This window comes from Neofelis nebulosa, chromosome 3, assembly GCF_028018385.1.
Source record: "Neofelis nebulosa isolate mNeoNeb1 chromosome 3, mNeoNeb1.pri, whole genome shotgun sequence".
Lineage (NCBI taxonomy): Eukaryota > Metazoa > Chordata > Mammalia > Carnivora > Felidae > Neofelis > Neofelis nebulosa.
Window position 1 is genome coordinate 207,268,094 of NC_080784.1, and position 20,387 is coordinate 207,288,480.

Consider the following 20,387-nt stretch of genomic DNA (forward strand, 5'->3'; position numbering starts at 1 on the left):
CCTGCATTACTGTCCTTTAGGTAAGTACATTGGGTTTCTTTTGCAATATGAAAGCAATACGCACATTTACTGAACGTGATTTGGAAAGTAAAGAATAATATTAAGGAAAAAAAAAACCCTACAACCCTAATCACCAAAAAGGAGCTGTCGTCCTTAGCGTGAAGGTGTATTTCCGTCTGTGGGTTTACACTTAAATACTTTTCACACGCATACACAGATCTCCATCTTTAGTAAAAAGCCAACCTCGGACTACAATATGATGCATTACAATGTGGTTTTTATAACTAGTCAACCACTGGGGGTACCTTCCCGTGCCAGCACACACAGCAAGTGGGCTCCAGAGCTCAGGCCCTCGGGCCTCAGCCGCAGCTGAGTGAGGACAGCGTTATATGGTGTGCCTTGCCCACAGATGCGAGGCATGATGGAGGCTCCGTGACCGTGGGGTCCCCGACGGAAGCACCCCCTCCGGCTGGTCCCAACTTCCCGTGCAGCTCGGACCCTCCTTAGGCCCACCTACCCCGGGGACCCTTCAGGAGAAGGGACCTGCATCCACCCCCTTGTGCAAACACCCAGGGGTCATCCCTTCCTTTCGTTAACCACATCTTACAAGAATCTTAAAGTTTTCCAATTATTTTTTTAAAGTATATTTATTTATTTTGCACTAGAGTGAGAACACACAAGCAGGAGAGGGCAGAGAGAGTGAGAGAGAGAATCCCAAGCAGGCTCCGAGATGTCAGCACAGGGCCCGACGTGGGACTCCATCCCACAAACCATGAGATCAGGACTTGAGCTGAAATCAAGAGTCAGATGCTCAACTGACTGAGCCCCCCAGACGTCCCATCCACTTGCTTTTTCATTAGCTTTGCTAAGTTGTATTTTTCTAGATTATTCATCTATCTATCCCATAACCTTTATTAAACAGCTTTAAGGAGAAATATTTGACAAAACAAACTGCACGTATTTTAAAGAGACAACTTGGTAAGTTTTGACGTTTGCCTGAAAACCACCACCACGACGGAGATGAGGACCCTCGCCCCAGAGACCCCCGGTCTGCCCAACAACTGCACCGAGGGGGCGTGTTCTGGGCACTGCGTTTGTGGGTCACACAGCACAATTGTCTCCCTCATCCTGTTTCCAGGCTCGCTCACGTTGTCACATCAACAGCTCGTTCTCCTCCTGAGCAGCGTCCACTGAAATTTTGTTGGCCCACTCACCAGCAAATGGATATTTGGGTTGTTTCCTGTGGGGCTGTGAGGACTAAGGCTGCTGTGAACACTCACGGCCACACCTCTGGGCGGACAGACCCTCTGGAGTAAATGCCCACCACGGGGAGCCACACACGGCTATCTGACAACTTTCTAAGAAATCGCCAACCTGCTCCCCCCCCGCCCCCCACCTCCAAGCTCCAGCTGCCCTGTGGGGGTCCTTCTGTCTTCTCTCCTTCCTCCCCACACCATCCTCTCCCCAGTCCTGCCCCTTCCTCCCTGAATGCCACGCCCTCTGAGCCCACGGCCATTCCCTGGACACTCCATGGCTCCCATCTGGATGGCAGATCCATCCAGAACAGGCCTTCCTACACCCAGTCTCATGGACAAGTCTAAGCAACATGTAGAAAAGCCAATCAGACATGTCCTTCCTGCACGAAATCCCTGAAAGGGTCCAGACTCCTGATGAGCCACGCCAGCCCCATGCACATCAGGGCTCCCATCCACACTGGCCCCGTCCACGTCAGGCTCTGTCCACATCGGGGCCATCCATTCATTATCAGTGTCTGTCCAGGTCAGGCTCCATCCACGCTGGCCCCATCCACGTCAGGCTCTGTCCACACCGGCCCCGTCCATTAACAACGTCTGTCCAGGTCAGGCTCCATCCACGGGCAGAGCCCGTCCGTGTCGGAGCGCTCGTCCGTGCCAGTGCCACCGGTGTGCACCATTCCTGCCAGCCCGGCCCTCCAACCTCAGGGCAGGAGGCTGTCAGTGAGACCCCGAGCCTCCTGGAGAGGCCCCCCAACCCCAGGTCTAAAGCCAGCTGCTGTTCTAACTCCCACGCCGTCAGCATCTTCAGAGCCGTACCCAGGCCGCCTCCCATGGCACTGTGAACCCCCAGGCAGGCTGAGGCTGCACCTCCCTGGGGGGCGTCGTGTCCGGCAGAGTGCCTGCCCCAGAGCTGCTGCTCAGGAAGTCAACACTGAGCAACCGACGAGAGAGATTTCTATCTTCACCTAAGCACTCTAGAAGTCCTGTCTGTACTTACTTCTAAACAAAAATCACCCAACTGCTGAACCTGCCCCATGTCCAACACCCTCGCCTCACAAACCAGCCTGCTACGGTCTGGGATGTTTACGTGTAAGGCCGAGGGAAGCTGCCTCCGCACGCCGTGCCCCATCTGATGGGCCTCTCTCTCCCCCCGGCCAGAGGGCCCGAGTCAGCACGCAGCAGGTGCCTAAGAAAGAACCCTACTTTTTGCCACCTGGTCCACTGCAGCCTTTTGCCTGTGGCCTACCTCCCAGACCCCGGCTCCTCACTGCTCTCTCTCCGACACCCAGCTAACTCACTCGCACACTGCTGCCCGCTCGCGGTGCAGTCCCGCTCATCAGTGGGGCCGTGGCACTGACAGCTGCCGAGCCAGCGCGCCCCGTGAGGGCGTCACCAGGTCCTCCAGCCGGGCCTGGAGGAGCCGCCAGCAGGGCTCTGCACGGGGGCCAAACACCCAGGATTTATCGCAACCTCCAGATAAACAGAACCAGATCACGAATGTTCCTCCCTGGGTCACTGAAATCAGGTCAAGATTATGAGAAAAAGGGAAACTTTAAATGTATTTCTACATGGCTACATAGCACCATCAAAGCTTTTAAAAAAAGTAATGAGGGGCGCCTGGGTGGCGCAGTCGGTTAAGCGTCCGACTTCAGCCAGGTCACGATCTCGCGGTCCGTGAGTTCGAGCCCCGCGTCGGGCTCTGGGCTGATGGCTCGGAGCCTGGAGCCTGTTTCCGATTCTGTGTCTCCCTCTCTCTCTGCTCCTCCCCCGTTCATGCTCTGTCTCTCTCTGTCCCAAAAATAAATAAAAAACGTTGGAAAAAAAAAAAAAAAAAAAAAGTAATGAAATAACAAAAGTGCTTTGAATTTAGACTCTCAAAAGGGTTCGTGACTCAAAGGACAGTGAAATCCCTGCTCCACCTTCTCCCCTAACTTGGACCCGACGCCCCGCCTCCACCCCTGCCATCCCGTCACCCCCAGGTCACCATGGTCTCAGCCCTGCAGAAAGCTGCACGGGGCTCCCTCCCCAGGCCTCGTCCTCGCTTCCCCACTCGGGGACACCGTGCCCCACCCCCCCCCCGGCTACTCCTCCTGCATCACTGGGTGCTCGGAGGATCACACAGTACCCCACTAACATGCATTCAATGAATACCTGCTCAACGATACGGCAGACTGATGGTCATTTCTACTGGTGAGTTTGCTCCCAATTTTTACTTCTTAAATTAAGAGTTTGTACAAATATCTGGGTGTAACTTAGTGACCTGACATACAGTCCAGGGTGGGATCCCAGGCACATGTCTTGAGCAGCACCAAGGCCCGCCCACATCAGTGACATCCACCGCAAGCGGACCGAACTGCTCCCAGGCACCGGTCCCTGCGGCCGAGCCCACGCCAACCCTCACTTCCAGTCACTTCCCACTGGCCCCCCACCTCCGTGTTTGTACCTCCTGTTCCTCCAGCTCGACACTCCCGGACCCCAAATTCAGACGTCAACTCCCTATGCTCCACTGGGAAGGCCGGGCATTTCCACGCGGGTGCCAGCGTCTCCAAGTTTCCTCTGCGTGTCCGCCATCCCTCCTGCACCTTCTGCCCACCTCACACCCGTGTGCAAGAGACAGGGGCGGCTGTACCCCTCACACTTACCCCATTTGGCCCTGCTGTCCAGGCATACCATGCCACACTTGCCCACACACGGCTCCCAGGGATCCCACGAAAACGTACCTGAGCAGGTGGCTGTGGCACAGACTCTCCAAAGTGTTCCAGTGGCTCCAGTGGCCAGCGATGCCCAAGCCGCCTCGCAGTCCACTGTGGCCACGGTGGACCCTGCTAGGTCTAGAACATTCTAGGTGTGCTCCTTCTTCGTGGCCCTGGCACTTACTGTAGCTGCAACATTCTCTGTCATATGGCTACACGGGGCCCCTTACCTCTGTCAAGCCTCTCCTCGGATGTTACCCCCAGCAACACTGTTAGAGACCATCTTACTTAAAACTCCATGCTATGTGGGTACACACCACAAATCTAAGACATTACCCTCGAATTTATAATTTACTTATTTTGTTACTACCCATCTCCCTACACTACGATGCCAGCCATGTGACTGGCAGTATTAAAAATTCAATGGAAGGGTTATATGATAAAGCTGAGAAACCTTCTCCAAGAGCAGATAAAGACAGGAAACAGAAAAGAGCCAACATCCAAGCAACAGGTGTTTTAGAAAAAACAGAAAACCGAGATATGGAGCTTCCAAATATACCTTAATATTTTATTATTTCATGATTTGGAAAAAATTATCCAAGTATTCCCCCTGCTGGAAGAACCATGAGGCTGCAAAGGCCCGAGTGCCAGGCACAGAGAATGAAAATGACCCATGTCTAACCAAGTCCTAGAATCTCGAGACATCAAGGGTACAAGAGAGGGCCCTAAAGGTTCTGGGAGGAGAGGAGGTCCCTCCCCACGATGGACTGGGAATCAGATAGCATTTTCATCAGCAACAGTGAACCCTACCAGTAAGAAAGCGATTCTTTCAGAGCACTGAGGAAAGTGCTCAAATGCTCAGCCGAAGCATGCGTACTGAGCCAACCAGGGTGCTCACACCTTATCACAGGCCTGGTGCTCATGGAGCTCCCGTTCCAGCTGGTGACGAGACGTGACAAACTCATCAGCAAAGAGAGATGAGCACCACTGAGAAAGTAGGTCAAGGCAGCGAAGCAGAGAACAGGCGGAGGGGCTGCTTTAGAAAGTGACCAGAGGAGAGCCGGTGCAGAGGGACATCTGACCTTGGGCCTGGAGGGAGGGGCCAGAGCAGCAGACACCCCACTGACGGAGCAAGGGATCCCCCAAAGCGTACTATGACCACTTTGAAGCCGGCTGGCCCAGAGGATGAGGCATCCAGACAGGGCAGGGGGACGAGGACAGAGGAGCAAGGAGGACAAGGGCTCAGACGCAACCCTTGAGAATTTGGAACAGGAGACAGTAACGTCAGGCAATGTAAGGAAAAAGGAACGGAGATTAGAAGTCAGCTGTATAACAGATCATGACACAATCACATCCATTTTAACTGCCAGATCCAACCCCTGGAGAAGACAAATAACATGCCGTGAAAGGGGCTGTGGGGCCCCAGGTTTTCTACCAACAGAGGCCGCTCAGCTACAGACACGCATCCCCCTCACGTGGAAGGCTGACTCAGGGCAGAAACAGGAGCCCAGGGAGCGAAGCAGGGAGTCAGGGGGGTCACCCCGAGCTCCTGACTGGGGATCCCCCGCTGGGTTTCAGAACCGTGTTGGGCCCAGGACTTCCTGTTGTGTCCAGTTCCCACTTCTGAACTGGCCAATCTACACCTGTGGTCCCACAACCTGTCCGCTGCGTGGGGGTCGCTGGGAAGGCGAACTGTGTCGCTTGGTCTGCAAGTGCCCGGAAGCGGCACCCAGCGGGTGACCCAGGGGATGAGACTCTGGAATTCTGGGACTCAGGCAAGGTTTGGGACTCTGAGCTGGTGCTGCAGTGGGAGGAGACCCCGGGGAACCTCAGAAGAAGGGCAGGATGGGGCGCCTGGGTGGCGCCGTCGGTTAAGCGTCCGACTTCAGCCAGGTCACGATCTCGCGGTCCGTGAGTTCGAGCCCCGCGTCAGGCTCTGGGCTGATGGCTCGGAGCCTGGAGCCTGTTTCCGATTCTGTGTCTCCCTCTCTCTCTGCCCCTCCCCCGTTCATGCTCTGTCTCTCTCTCTCCCAAAAATAAAAATAAAAAACGTTAAAAAAAAAAATTTAAAAAAAAAAAAAAAGAAGAAGGGCAGGTGTGTTTGGCATTTGGGGGGATATCAATTTCGGAGGGCCAGGACTGTAGCAGGCGGAATTCCGAGGTAGCCTCGAGAAGGCCCTGGCATACACATACCTCTTGCCTTACTAGCCCAGGCACTGCTGCAAAGGAATTTTTAAGGAGCAAATTAAGGTCCCAAATGAGCTGACCTTGAAACAGAGCAAGTATCTGCTGGCCAAGTAGCATGGCCTTTCAAAGCGATGTTCTTCTCAGCTGGTGGCAGAAGAGGAGGGACGAGTCCTACTGGCCTGGCACAGGGCAACTGGATCCGTCAAGCACTCACGGCCCTGGGGCGAGGAGCCGTGGGCCTCCAGGAGCTGAGGGCAGTCCCCAGCCGACAGCGAGCAGAACAGCAGGACCCCAGTGCCACAACCACAGGACATGGATTCTCCAACAGCGGGCGGGCTCAGAAGACAACCTGAGTCCCAGATGAGAGCTGCAGCCCAGCCACCGCGTTGATTTCGGCCTCTGAGGCCCTGAGCCGGGGGGGGGGGGGGGGGGGGGGGGGGGGGGGAGGTGGGGTGGCAGCCACACTGCACGACACTTCCAACCCATGGAACTGTGACTAATGAGTTGGTGTCCTTTTAAGCCACTAATTCTGTGGCAATTTGCGATGCAGAATTACAAAATTAACGTAACAGTATTAAAAGAAACGGAATTAATAGCAGAAGACAGGGTCAGTTTCCCCAGCATGTAAAATACAGAGTGGCCACCAACCCCGGAAACATTTTCATTAGGCAACTATTCTCCCAACTGGAGCGACAAGGAACAGGTTAACAAACCAGCAGAAGAAGCTAGAGCCCCTTGGTGGGGACTGGATTGTGCCTACCCAAAATTCATGTGCTGAAACCCTAGGCCCTGATCTCCAAATACGGAGCCCATGGGGCGATTCGGGTTAGATTCCCAAGGGTGGGCCCGTGATGAGATTAGTGTCCTTACAAGAGACAGAAGAGGGCTCGCCGCCTCTCAGTCTCCACCGTGTGAGCACCCCACCCCATCTACAACGTTCTGTTGCAGCGGCTGAGCTGACTGAGCCCCTTCCTGGTTTCTGATGTCTGTCTTCTTCACCAGGCTGCCTTCAATAAAAGGCCGGGGGCAAAAAACTGCCTCTAGCCAGCCGTGTCTCTACAGCAAGAAAGGCACTTGCTTTATGCAAGGGAAATGTTATTTGTCAGCAGAAGTCCTATTTCCACGAACAATTTCAAACACTTTCCACCCACTAAACCTTTTATGAAGTCTGCTAAAAAGTATGGAAGCTGACAAGTAGGACTTGCCCCTGTGTGCCTGTGAGGAAGGGTTAACAGGGCCAAGGGCACCTCCCCATCAGAGACGGACGAGGGAGCCCGGAAGGACATGCCCTATCGCAGGACAGTGGGACTCTCTGGGGCGCCTGGGTGGCTCAGTTGGTTAAGCGTGCGACTTCGGCTCAGGTCATGATCTCATAGTTCCTGAGTTCAAGTCCTGCGTCGGGTTCTGTGCTGACGGCTCAGAGCCTGGAGCCTGCTTCGGATTCAGTATCTCCCTCTCTCTCTGCCCTTCCCCCACTCTCTCTCTCTCTCTCTCTCTCAAAAATAAATAAAACATTAAAAAAAATTTTTGTTTGAAGACAGTGGGACTCTCCCCTGGGTTCCTGTGCTGGGGCTCCACATCTCTCCTGGCACTGGGGACCGGGGCGCCAGAAGTATGGCCTGCAGCACTGACCCGAGTAACCACCACTTGAACACATGTCCCTGAAGTCGCGTGAAGCACTCACTCATGGCTCCTATGAAGTGATCCAAATCTCGAGCCCGACTCGGCCTCTCCCTCTTTCCCTTTAGTTTACAGAGTACACAGGGACAACAGACAAAAGTGAGGAAACACAAATAGTGAAGACTCAGAAAAATCCAGATGTAACAGGTGGCCTAGAAAAGTCAACCCTGTGGAGGGCAAGTGGGGAACCTGAAAAGACACTAAGGGACGTGACCCCAGTGCCACACGGGGAACCTGCCTCTGTCTGGTTCCGAAAAGGCATGACCCCCAGTGCCATGCAGGGAAGCTACCTGTCTGTTTCAGGAGGGGCATGACCTCAGTGTCACTCAGGGCACCTGCCTGTGTCTGGTTTAGGAAGGACGTGACCCCCAGTGGCACTCTGGGAACCCAGTTATGTCTGGTTCAGGAGGCACGTGATCCGCTGTGCCACACCAGGAACCTGCCTGGGTCTGGTTAAGGGAAACACATGGAAGACATTCTTGAGACAAGGGGGGGGACTTGAAAATGAACAGGAAATTAGCTAGTGTGTGAAGTAAGAGCCCACTTCTCGGGTGTGATAATGATGTCGTGGTTGTCCTGTGACCTGTGTGCTCTAAACTACTTCAGGAACACGGTAGGTTGTCTGTGGCTACTACTTCCAGATGATTCAATGACAATAAATATGTATTTAGAAAAAAGAGATGAGGCAAATATGGCAAAGCATGAATAGCTGTTGGGTCGGAGCAGGGGTGTAAGACTGCTCAGTGCAGAATTCTTTCTGTTCTTCTCCACTGTGTTTTCTCTGAAATTAAAACTTGGCGGGGGGGGGGGGGGAAGTAAAATGAAATCACTTGAAACTTTAAAAAAAGGAAAGGCTACCCCTTCTCTGCTCCTGACTTCCTAGCTGTGACTGTGCCCTGTGCCTGCATGTTCATCAGGCAAATGGGGGGGTGGGGGGGGGGGGTTTGTCAGACAGCAGTCCTAGGATGGCTCTGAGAACTAAACAGGTTCGCACACACCGTGCCTCCGGGATGGGACCACACACACCAGCCAGGGCTTGGCTGACATTCACAACACCCACTGCCTCCATGAAGCCCATAGTTAGTTAGCAGGGGCTTCAAAGAAGTATGCAGACAGCTTTCCACAGTTTGCATATTTCTTGCTAAACATCTGGAACTTGCTGTTAATGTAGCAAAGTCCAGCAAATATTGATTCATTTGCAAAATAATCCAATTAACCTCCACTCTCCCAATTCACCTAAATATTAGAAGTTCTCTTCAAAAAAAACAATCAACCCAACAATCAGTTTTTAAGGACTGTATTTTCAAGTGAGTTTTAGTTCTTCTCAACAGACGCCGTTGCTTAATTCAACAGACAATTCTGAAAATGTGTCTAAGCAAGGCTCACACCCTAACTAACTCTCTCGTCATGTGTTAAGTGTTTCATTATAGCTCTTTGTCATTTTGGCCTTCAGATAATTCAGTTCTGTAGGGAGGAACATGCCACATCAGAAATGACAGTCCTATTATTTTTAAAGGTCTTCTTACAATTGAATTGATACACTATCACTTGTACAACAGTATCCTGTGGTTCCATTTTCTGAAGGACAAGGGATTGTGAAGCATTTTTGGACTATTAACAGCAAATACCAGAAGGGTAATAAGAAACTGTCCCCAAACCTCAACATATTTCAATAGTAAAAGAAAAATATGTTTCAACTTCAAATTTGATTCTCACCACTAAGCAAATAGCTCCAAATGAATTAATAAATCCTGCCATTTAATAGATTAAAGAGTAACAGTATAGACCCAAACAACCCAAATAAGTAATTCCAGTCACTGGCCCAGGGCCCCGCCTCACACTGGCTGGGTGGGGCCTTGGCAGATCTAGAGAGAGCTGGGCAGCAGGTGACAGTTCCGTCCACGTAGGGCTCCTGGGACAAGTCCTGCATGGAGGCCTCCCACACGGGCCCCGGATGGTGTCCTTTCCAGCCCCATGCTACAGCCCAGCCCAGAGTGCCAGACAGAGGTACCCCAGAGCCACAGGTCCTAAGCACCGAGGACCTTGCATACAGGCTCCTGGAGCATGACTTCCTTACAAAGGTCAAATATCCAAAACATCTCAGGATCTGACTTCTTAAAAACTTCTTACAAAGGTCAGTTTACAATATCTGGAGCAAAATCATTGCTAGGAATAAAATGACTCTTGGGAAACATTGAAATCACTGCACTTGAAGCTATCAATGAATTCCACACCACTTCACTTAATTTGAGCGCGGGGGTGGGGGTGGAGGGGGAGGCTCACGGTTTGCTACAGGTGTGTTACATTAGAAGTTAATTCCCAACAATCTTCCCTATTTATAATTTATCTTCCCTCATGTGTAAGTTCCAGTGGTTTCAGTCATTATGGCGACAACAGAGGAACCGATACAATTAAAGAGACAGCCGGGCTGCTGTAACCTTGTACTTCAACGTGCTACCCTCTACACAAGTGTTAATTTACTTGGGTATTTCTCAGGTGCAGGCCCTAGATCAGCGAAACCCTGATGGCCACAATGTGTGTCACCCCTCCTTCCAGTACACACGTGTTTCCTCTTGAGTGAGGGCTGGGCCTAGTGACTAGGCCCTAACAAAGAGAATGTGGCCAAACGGATGGGATGTCCCCGCTAAGATTAGGTCATCAAGACTGTGGCCTCCTTGTTCGCTCTCTTCTTCTATCAGTGGCTCCCTCTGAGTTGCCCTGTGGAGAGCCCCATGTGAAAAGGAACTGACATCTTCAGCCAACAGCTGAGTGAGCAAGCCTGGAAGCAGATCCCACAGTCAAACCTTCAGATGAAACCACGGTTCCAGCCAGGGCCCTAAGTTCAGCCTTGTGAGACCCAGAGCCACAGGACTCAGCTAAGCTGCGCCCAGATTCCTGAACCACAGAAACTGTAAGATAATAGCTGATGTTGTTTAAAGGCACTATGTTTGGGAGTAATTTGTTGGACAGCAATATATATAAATAATACAGCCACACAGCACTATTGTACCTTTAAAAATCCCAAAATAGGAAAATAGAGCCTAACCAAACTTGAATGCCCAGTTTTGCAAGTCTTTTCCAAAACTTCACAAAACAAAAATAAGTTTTTAAAAAAGTAAAGTGTGTATTAAAAACAAAAAACAGAAGTGTTGAGTAGGAAGGTCCCAAGTATGGATACATTTGGCAAATAAAAGTTCCTAAGCTAGACCATTCAGGGACTCCATTTGGTTAAGATTCGGTCTTATGAAATGTCAATCTGAAAATCTCAACTGCAAATCTTAGGTTTTCTCCTAAGTAACCAAGCGGCAACGTTGTGGCACAAAATGAGACGCTGAAGTGACCAATTCAGGTGCCTCCCCTGGGAGTCCATACAGCTCAGAGTTTTAGACTTGTACCTCATCCTACTGTCCAACCTGTGGATAAGTTTGCAAACTTAACACAAGTTCTAAAAGTACTCCTGCCTTTCATCCATTCATTCACGCACTCACTTCATTCAATAGTCGTGCACGGCCCGCCGACCTCAGGCCAGGGAACCAGTTCTGGCAGCTGAGCTGGACAAGGCCCTTGCCCTCCTGGCTCTTCATTCTCTTAAACTCCTCCAGCATTACCTTACTGGACACGCTCTGGAATCATTACCCAATCAAAGAGCAGCACATACAATACCCTTCTTTTTCATCAACACTTCCAAATTAAAGGAACACACGGGCAAATTTTAGATGAAAGTCTCATCCAAAGGTTTCAAAGAAGCAAAGACCCCCATTGCTAGGTCCTTTAATATTTTCCTGTCCTGGAGTGGAGAAGGTGCCTGACCCACTCACCTGACATGTATGCTCACCTACTCCAACCTTCTTACCCTGGGCCCAGTGCCCCCCAAATATTTCCTTAAGCTTCCAACACTCCTTAAGGAACCCCACTCCTCCTGAAACTTCCTGGACACTAAAAACACACCTGGATGGAGGGTACACCCACCCAACCACTTGACCTCCAACAGCGGAGGGCGGGGAGGCCAGGAGTGGTTGAAGGTGATGGACACTGACCACAAGGAAAGAATAGCAGCCCTGCAGTAGGGGCTGGAAGAACAGGGTAGGAGACAGCTTCTTGGATCTGGGGAGTGGGCACTGGGGCATGGAGCCAGTGTGGACTAGGAGCTCCACTTGAACCCCTAGAAGGAAGAGGACAGACCCTAACCCTGCCTCACACCTGCCCCTGGGGCCCAGCCAGGCAGCATCTGCTGAAGGTCAGAAGGTCTGTGGGGCTGGCCCAGGTGCTCATAATATTGGGGGCCTCAGGGAGGTTTGCACTTGTGGGGCTCAGGTGAGCAGGGTCCCTGATGCCCCCAAGCCTTCACAGCCGTGGGTCCAGTTGAGTAGGATGGGCACATTAAAGGCACCTCTGGATCTTGCCCCAGGGGTCCAAACCCCTGGAGGGCTGGCTTAGGGTCCCAGCCTTCCTTTCTGCTCTTGGGATCTGGGTGCATCCCACTGACTTGTTCAGGAGTTCTGGCAGGGATCGGTCTCCAAGTTCCAGCTCTTATCAGTGTCCTGGCCCTCCCTGAGAGCCTCACTTCTTCATGGTCCCGCTCCAGCATCCAGATACCCCTAAATGACCTAGCTGGGGCCTGGTCATCCCCGGAGCCTGTCACATGGGATGAATCCTCCTCATGGCAGATCCCAGGGTCCTGGCCTCCCACTCAGAAGGGGCTGTCTCAGGGTCTCAGAAGTGCTCACAGGACTGTTCCAGTATGCCAGCCCTCTTTGGGACCAGTCTCGGTGTCCTGGCCCTCCTTAGTGACCCAGCCTCGTGTCCCAGCCCTCCCTAGGTCCTGCCAGATCCTGGGGGCTGGCCCCCCTCAGTGACCTGTCTCAGAGTCCAGCCATCTCTGGTTCCTGTCGGGTCTCAGGGTCACAATCCCCCTTAGTGACCCGAGCTGGCGTTGGACCCTCTTGGATGACCCATCCCAGGATTTGACTCTCCTCGGTGACCTATCTCAGGGTCTAGCACTTCCTGGTCCCTGTATAGTGGGTCTGAGGTCTGGCCCTCTTCGGTGAGCCGTTCTGGGGTCTGGCCTTCCCCGCTGACCCGTCCCGGGATCCGGTCCTCCCTGGTCCCTCCCCGATGACCCGTCCTGGGGTCCGGCCACCTTCCCCGTGACCCGCCCGGGGTCCCGACCCCGTGGGTCGCGCCCGCACCCGGGGCCTGCCCAGCGGTGTCGGGGCTCCCGCGGGCCGAGCCAACAAGGGGCGCAGGGGCGCGGGCCGGGGTTCCGAGCCTCAGGGGCCCGCACACGGGCCGAGGCCGCGGCCTGAGGAGCGGGCGCCTCGGGCCAGGCCAGGCGGGGTGCGGACTCACTGACCTGCCGTCTCGGCTGCGGGCGAGCGGGGCGCACGCGGGGGCAGCGCCGGGAGCGGGGGGGGGGCGCCGCTCCCTCCGGGTCCCCCCCAAGAGCAGGAGAAAAAAACCCGTCCGGAGTTTAAAACAAAGAGGCGGAAATGCCCGAGCGGAGCCGAGTGGCGAGTCGGGGGCGCCGCACAGGGAGCATGCGCGTTGCCCTCCCGGCTCCCACCCGCAGCCGGGAGGGGGGGCGGGATCTGGAGAGGGCGGAGCCCGAGGGCGGGGGCGGGGCGTGGTCATGAGGCGCAGGCGCGTTCCGGCAGGGCTAGGCCGAGGGATCTGGAGAGGGGAGGGTGTCGGGGGCGGGGCCCTCAGCGGAGGCGGGGGCTCGTGAGGGCGTGGCCCGAGGGGGCGTGGACCAAGGGGGTGAGGTCTGCGGCAGGAGTCTTGCTGTACACTGGACTCAGCAGGCAGCTGATGCCGACTCCAGCTCCGGGACCTGACCGGGGCTTTCCTCTGGCGGAATCCGTCTCGTTCTTGCAATTCAGTCCTTCCTGGGACGTAGCAGCGAGAGCTCTCCGTGCACCAGGCAGGAGCCGGGGGCCGCACACGGACAGGGCCCTGCTTTCGGGGCCCCGGTCCAGTGGGCAGCAGGGCCGACCCTGAAACTCTGTGTGTCCACCCTTGCGCAGGCCCTGCCCTGGAGCGTGACGTCCACCCCTTCGTGCGGTCCACACCTTAGCGGGAGGGGGACAATAACAAGAAAAAGTAAATCTGATATAATGTGGGAGCCAGATAAACTGGTTGGGGGAGGCCGTGGATGTCTGGAGTGTTAGTTACAATAGGGTGGGTGGGCATGGAAGGGACAGAGGGGAAGGCGCCATAGAAGCACAGTGTAGGAACATAGAGGTAACGGCCTTGCAAGTATCGGCAGGTGGGGTTCACAGCCTAGTTGTCCCGCCAGCACCAAGCTGCACAGTGGGGAGATTGAAGAGAGCCAGCATGGAAGCCAGAGGGAATGGGGCACGAGGAGGCAGGAGATGAGGTCAGAGGGAGAGGTCCCTGGGTGTTATGAGCAGAGGGGTGACGGCATGGTGCTGGCATTGTAAGCCTCCCTCTGGCTGTGCTGTGTCTGTCTGGCAGAAGCAGAGCAGGAGGCAAGTGGTGCCCTGGAGGAGAGGAAGTGTGAACTGCTGGGGGACCAGCCTGAGAAGAGGCAGGGATGGGTGGGGAACAACTGGAGGGGTGGGCAGCTGCTGACAGTCCGGGCAGCATGATGGAGTGCACAAGGGTGGAGTCAAGAGTGTAGTTGTAAGGTCCATTGGCCCCCCAGTGGAGCCGCTGTGCAGTACGCGTAGTATGAGTTTGCAGTGTGTGGAGATGGGTGAGCTGGTCAAAAGAGTGAGTGAGGGTTGGGGGGCTGAGCCCCCTGCCCACGTGGAAGAATCAGCAAGTCCAGGTGGATCCAGTAACAAAGACTGAGACTGAGCCGCTGGAGAGAAGGAGTGATGTCCGGTCAGCTGCTGAAAGGGGCAAGGGGAGTGAGACCCTTCTGGGGCCTTGGCCTACGTACAGGTTACGTAGGGGTGAAAACTGGATTGTGGTGGGCTCAAGAGAGGAGGGTAAATATAGACAACTTTTCCAGGTGGTTTGCTGTGGAGGAGCTTCTGGGACTAGAGGGCTGCTTCACCTTTGGGCTGCAGCCTCAGTGGTACTGGTGCAATGCAGGGGGAGGCTGGCCACGCTGGAGAGAGGGAAGGCTGCCTGAGCCCAAGTCCTCACCTGGGGCCAGGGACCAGATCTGGAGATGGGGCTGTGGCAGCCCTCACGCTGCAGGAGGCAGCCCTAATGCAGGAGGTGGGGGGTCTGTGCACCATCTCATCCAGCTGCCTCTATTTTCCAGTGACACGGCAGCTAAGTTGGCCCAGACTGGAGTAGAGGCCTGAATGTCAAAAATGGGGACGACAGGCCGGGATCAGCTCTGGGTGGAGGGCACAGTGACCCTAGGAAGTCATTTGAGGGCCCTCTGACACCGTAGCCATCTGTCTGCAAAGGGGGGAGAGCCAGGAGCGTGTGCATGACGCATGGCCACTTTTCTCTCTCAAAGGATGCAGACCAGACATCTGGCCTGCCTGCTCTCTCCCGGGACCTTGTCAGCAACAACATCCCAGACCTTGACCCTGAACCCTGGGCTCTTGTATTCAACTGGCTGGACACATCTCTACTGGGATATCTTTAGGGAGCTCAGGTTCTGATATCAGAGTATCAACTCCTGATCTTCCCCCAACCTTGCTACCCACCCCAGCCCCCATTGCAGAGGAGAGGGCTCCATCACGCCGGCTAAGCCAAGACAGTGGGGTCTTTTCTTCCAACCCCAAAACTGCTGTCAGCAGACCCCTCAGAATCTGGCTATGGCTCTCCATCCCTACCCTGGCCCAAGTCCACTGATTCCTCCTGGATTAGTGCATGGCTTCCAGACTAGTCTTTCTGCTTCTTTCCTTGCCCCCCGCCCAATCTATTCTCAACACAGAATAGTAACTGCCATAACACATTGGTCAAGGTATGTCTCTCCTCTGCTCAAAAGGGGTGTCACTCAGAACAAAAGCCCAAGAGCGGGTAGATTACAGGGGACCCAAGGAAACCTGGGAAGATGGAAATGTGTGCTGTGTTGATGGTGGTGATGAGTTCATGGGTGTATCCGTGGGTCAAAACTCATCGAAGTGTACAGGTTACGTATGTGTGGTTATACCCTGATAGAGCAGTAAAGAAAGAAGAAACCAGAGACCATGGGTACAAACGGTAAGAGGAGGCTGCCCCCCAGCCCACTGCTCCCTCCTCCCTGGAAGGTGAGCTGTCCTCACTCCTATGCCACCCAGCCATCCCTGGGCACTGGCCTGTTCTGCTCACCCACCCAGCTGTCCCTCCTCACACCCCCTCCCCCACAGGCCATCCTCTCTGTTGGATCGCTACATTTGCTTACAAACTCAGAGTGAGGCTGTCTCCTGATGGTGTACTTCTCTGCTTGTCTTCACAGCACGACTTCTCCGAAGAGCTGTCTACACTCAGCCTCTCCATTTTCCCTTTCCGTGTTCTCTCTTAAACCCTCAGACTTCTGTCCTGCCCCCACTCCAGCAAAATGCTCTGTCCAGACATCCAAGACTTTGTGCAGCTGTACCAAGGGCCATTGTCCTCTCCATCTCCAAGGGTCATCTCCGTGACCCCTGTGCTGCTCTCTCCTGAAACACTTTCCCCTTGCCTGGTTCTCCACTCATGCTCCGCCCCCTGACTAGCACCTTCTTGGCCCCTCTGCCACCCTCTTCTCCTCCTGGGCTCTTCCTGTCAGGCCTCCTCTCCTCTCCCTGAGGCTCCTCTCCTGGCTGGTGATCGCTCTGCCCCTGTTGGTTTTATTTTATTTGTTTAAATTTCTTTACCGTTTACCTATTTTTGAGAGAGAGACAGACAGACAGAGTATGAGCAGGGGAGGGGCAGAGAGAGAGGGAGACACAGAATCCGAAGCAGGCTCCAGGCTCTGAGCAGTCGGCACAGAGCCCAATGCGGGGCTCGAACTCGTGAACTATGAGATCATGACCTGAGCTGAAGTTGCATGCTTAACCGACTGAGCCACCAGGCGCCCCACTCCATCCATGGTTTTAAGCTCAGTCCAGATGCTGGCTACCCACCAAGGTTTATGCACTATGTGTCCCTCCAGTGAACAGCAGACATCATTCCCACCAGGTTCAGGACACAACTCTGGGCCTTCCCGGGTGACCCGCTTCCCTCCATTTTCCTCTCTCATAGCCACTCTACCTTTTCTGTTACTGGGGCACAAACATTTGGACTCATTCCTGATGACTCTCTTTCTCTGTTTTCCCACATCCAATTCTTGGGGAAGTCCTGTTGGCTCTGTCTTCAAATATGCCTTAATCCAGCCATGGCTTCCACAGCTGCCGACATGGCCTGAACCCACCTATCCTGTCTGGGTTGGTTCCACAGTCTCTGTGCCCGCCCCCAGTCTGTGCTGAACAGAGCAGCCAATAAGCTGATCCTTCAGTACCTAAGTCAGAGGGTGCCAGGCCTGTGCTTAGCAGCCCAGTGGATGCTCTGAGCCTCCAAGGTCTTGCCTTGGGCCCAAGCCCTGCCTTGACTCTGGCCCGGCCCTGGCTGCTCTCCCCAACTCACTTCTTCCAACCACATGGCTCTCCTGGACACGCTAGGCCCTCCCATCTCAAGGCCTGGCAGAGCCGGTCCTAGACCTGGATGGCCCATCCTTGATGCCTGTGGGGCTCCTTCCTCCCTCAGGCCTATGGTCAGATATCACCCGAGGCCTCTCCTGACCAGTCTGGTGACAAAGCCTCACCATTTGATAACTCACCTTATTAAACGGAGCCAATATATAATAGCAAGGTCCTCATACGTTTCTATTGGAAACCGTGGGGAGATTGACGATAACCTGCGAAACTATGTGGGCATCTATCCTTTGGCCCAGCAATCCCCAAGTAGGAATTTATCCCAAAGATAAATTGGGAAAACTGGTAAAACACTGGCAAAAATGCAAAAAAAAAAAATTTTTTTTTGAAGCATGAACAAGGCTACTAATTGAAGCATAATTTGTGATAGAAAAAACTGGAGCCAGTCCACATGGTATCACCTGTGGTAATTAATAAACAATCGAGTCTGCACCCTGTGGGTCCCGGCGGCTGCAAACAGAGAGGCAAATACCCATCTATGCTGTCACGGGGTTGCCACGAGCGACGAGAGCCAGACCACATTGTTGAGATAAGCAGTGTGAACAGAGGGTGTGCAGAGTGCTGCCGCTTGCCCGGTAAATGGGGATTATTGCTTGCTTCCTATGTGCTTGCCCGTGTTAAGATCCTTGTGGGTTGCCGCAGGCTGGTGGCAGTAGCAGGACTTCTGCGTCTCTCTGAATCCCCTCACAAAACAGAGAGGGATAAAACCACAAAAGGAACGGGGCGTCTTGGTAGCTCAGTTGGTTCAACGCCCGACTTGAGCTCAGGTCATGATCTCATGGTTCGTGAGTTCGAGCCCTGTGGGTTCTGTGCTGACAGCTCGGAGCCTGGAGCTGCTTCGGATTCTGTGTCTCCTCTCTCTGCTCCATCCTCCACTCATGCTCTGTCTCTGTCTCTCAAAAATGAATAAGCATTAACATTTTTTTAAAATTTTTTTTAACGTTTATTTATTTTTGAGACAGGGAGAGACAGCATGAATGGGGGAGGGTCAGAGAGAGAGGGAGACACAGAATCTGAAACAGGCTCCAGGCTCCGAGCTGTCGGCACAGAGCCCGACGCGGGGCTCGAACTCACGGACCGCGAGATCATGACCTGAGCCGAAGTCGGATGCCCAACCGACTGAGCCACCCAGGCGCCCCAGCATTAACATTTTTTAAAAAAAAAACCCAACAAAACAACAGTCAGGTGGGCTGCAATGACCTCAAAGCACACACACAAATAAAGACATCACTCTACACAAACAGATACCCATTCATTTCCAATGTACATGAAAAATTTCCTAAGTATATCATACCATACACAAAATGTCATACCACATGATACACAGAAAACTGAGATACTAATTTCAACCATACAGAGAAAAAGGTTAGACACCCATCTCACAAATAAACACTCATGTCTCCTCCTTTTCTCCACCCCCCCAATACTTACTTTCCACCTTAGAACACCATGCTAAAAGATTCATCATGCCATATCCTCAAACAAAAAATTAGGTCCTCGTAGAGGTGTTTTTGAAGAGTAGATCCTATTGGAAGGCAGTTCTCCATGAATATCTCATGTTTCTGTTTCTGCATGGTCCAGGTCGTCAGAGCAAAGTCATTTAGAGCCTAATTACGAATGTTTGTCTCAGAGACATTCCGGTATAGTCAGGAAAAATACCCATCCTTCCCCTCCCTGGAGAAGATTTGCTCATATTCCAGTACGAAGAGAAGGTCTCTCTCTGGAACGCAGGGTGGGGAGGGTCACAGTAGTCCTGTCTAAGATAAGAGTTTCCTATTTCAGGGTTCCTCTGAAACGTACCCCACTGCGTGCATGCCACCTGTCTGCCCATGGAGATAAGACCCGAGGAGCCAACACAAAGCATTGCCCTTCACCTCCGACCTGGGTCCTGTGCTTCCTGCATACACACATACGTGACCTGTGGTAGGCTACCTTGTTAGCTTACAAGTAGAGCAAAATTTCAGACCCAGCACAATTTCTGATTTAACACATGCTCATTTTATGCCACACACACACACACCCTTCACATAATACAACCAAAGAATTAGATGCCTGTTTTTCCCACCCATTCAGACAGAAAAAAACAGATAAGCATTTCACACCATTACGTATACGTGCGAGAGACCCATCTTGCACCGCACGTACCAAAAACCATACAGTCTTACATAACGCACCACGAACACACACTATCATACCATCCCGTACCAGACACACAAAACAGGTGCACGTCAGGCCATGCGCAACATTAGATCCTTATTTCTCTCGTATACATACTAGACGCCACTTCACACCATGCACATACAGAACAACTGGCCACCTCACAGTGTGTGCATATGCACCTGTGAGAACTCTGATCCCCCCTCTTCTTTAGCTGGCTGAACAGGTCTGAGCAGCACGTAAAAAATGGACCCCAGAGTCCTCCTTGGGAGGGGCTGGCCAGCTGGGGCGGAGGATACTTGTCATGACTTTGAGATGTAATGAGCCTCCCAGGCTGACTTCCCTGGACTGTGGCAGAGACACAGAGGGCAGATTAGGGGAGACAACCCAAGGGCTTTTCTGGTGAGAGCCAACTGGGAGTGCAGACCACAGCGACCAGGGGTGTTGTTCATTTAACTAAACAGGTACACATTCCAGTGCAGATTTGTGAACTGTTTTCAGATCGACTCCCCAATTGGCCTCCCATAAGGATAAGGACTAGGGCACACCGTCCTGTTTGAGGCAGCCTGCGAATCCAGATTCTGATTTGCTTGCTTGCTCAGTTCTCTGCTGTGGGGCAGTGTTGGTGTGTGTGGGCTTTCAGCAGCCTTGAACTCAGGGAAAGCAGCATGGAGTGGACGAAGGTGTGGGTGCTGGGAAGGGAGGGTGTGCTTCTGGAATCAGACAGGCCAGAGGCTGTTGTCCAGGATGTGCGTTGCAGGGTGGGGTCAGGGGAGAGGGCCACCCTGTGGAGAACCTGCTAGACAGGCCAGAAGGTCACCCACCCCACACACTTC

At 53.3% G+C, this 20,387-nt stretch overlaps 1 protein-coding gene across 4 annotated transcripts in view; it reads right to left on the reverse strand.

Annotated features, from left to right (window-relative positions):
* Positions 1 to 13,363, reverse strand: part of PCGF3 (polycomb group ring finger 3) — a 56,970-nt gene extending 43,607 nt beyond the window's left edge. For 2 of the 4 annotated variants that reach the window (XM_058723273.1, XM_058723272.1), the window contains exon 1: positions 13,170 to 13,359. The gene's annotated coding sequence lies outside the window, so the exon portion shown is untranslated. Of the gene's footprint in view, positions 1 to 13,169 lie in introns of all 4 variants that reach the window. The other 2 variants (XR_009259830.1, XM_058723275.1) reach the window with 2 other exon arrangements.
* Between the last annotated feature and the right edge of the window lie 7,024 nt (positions 13,364 to 20,387).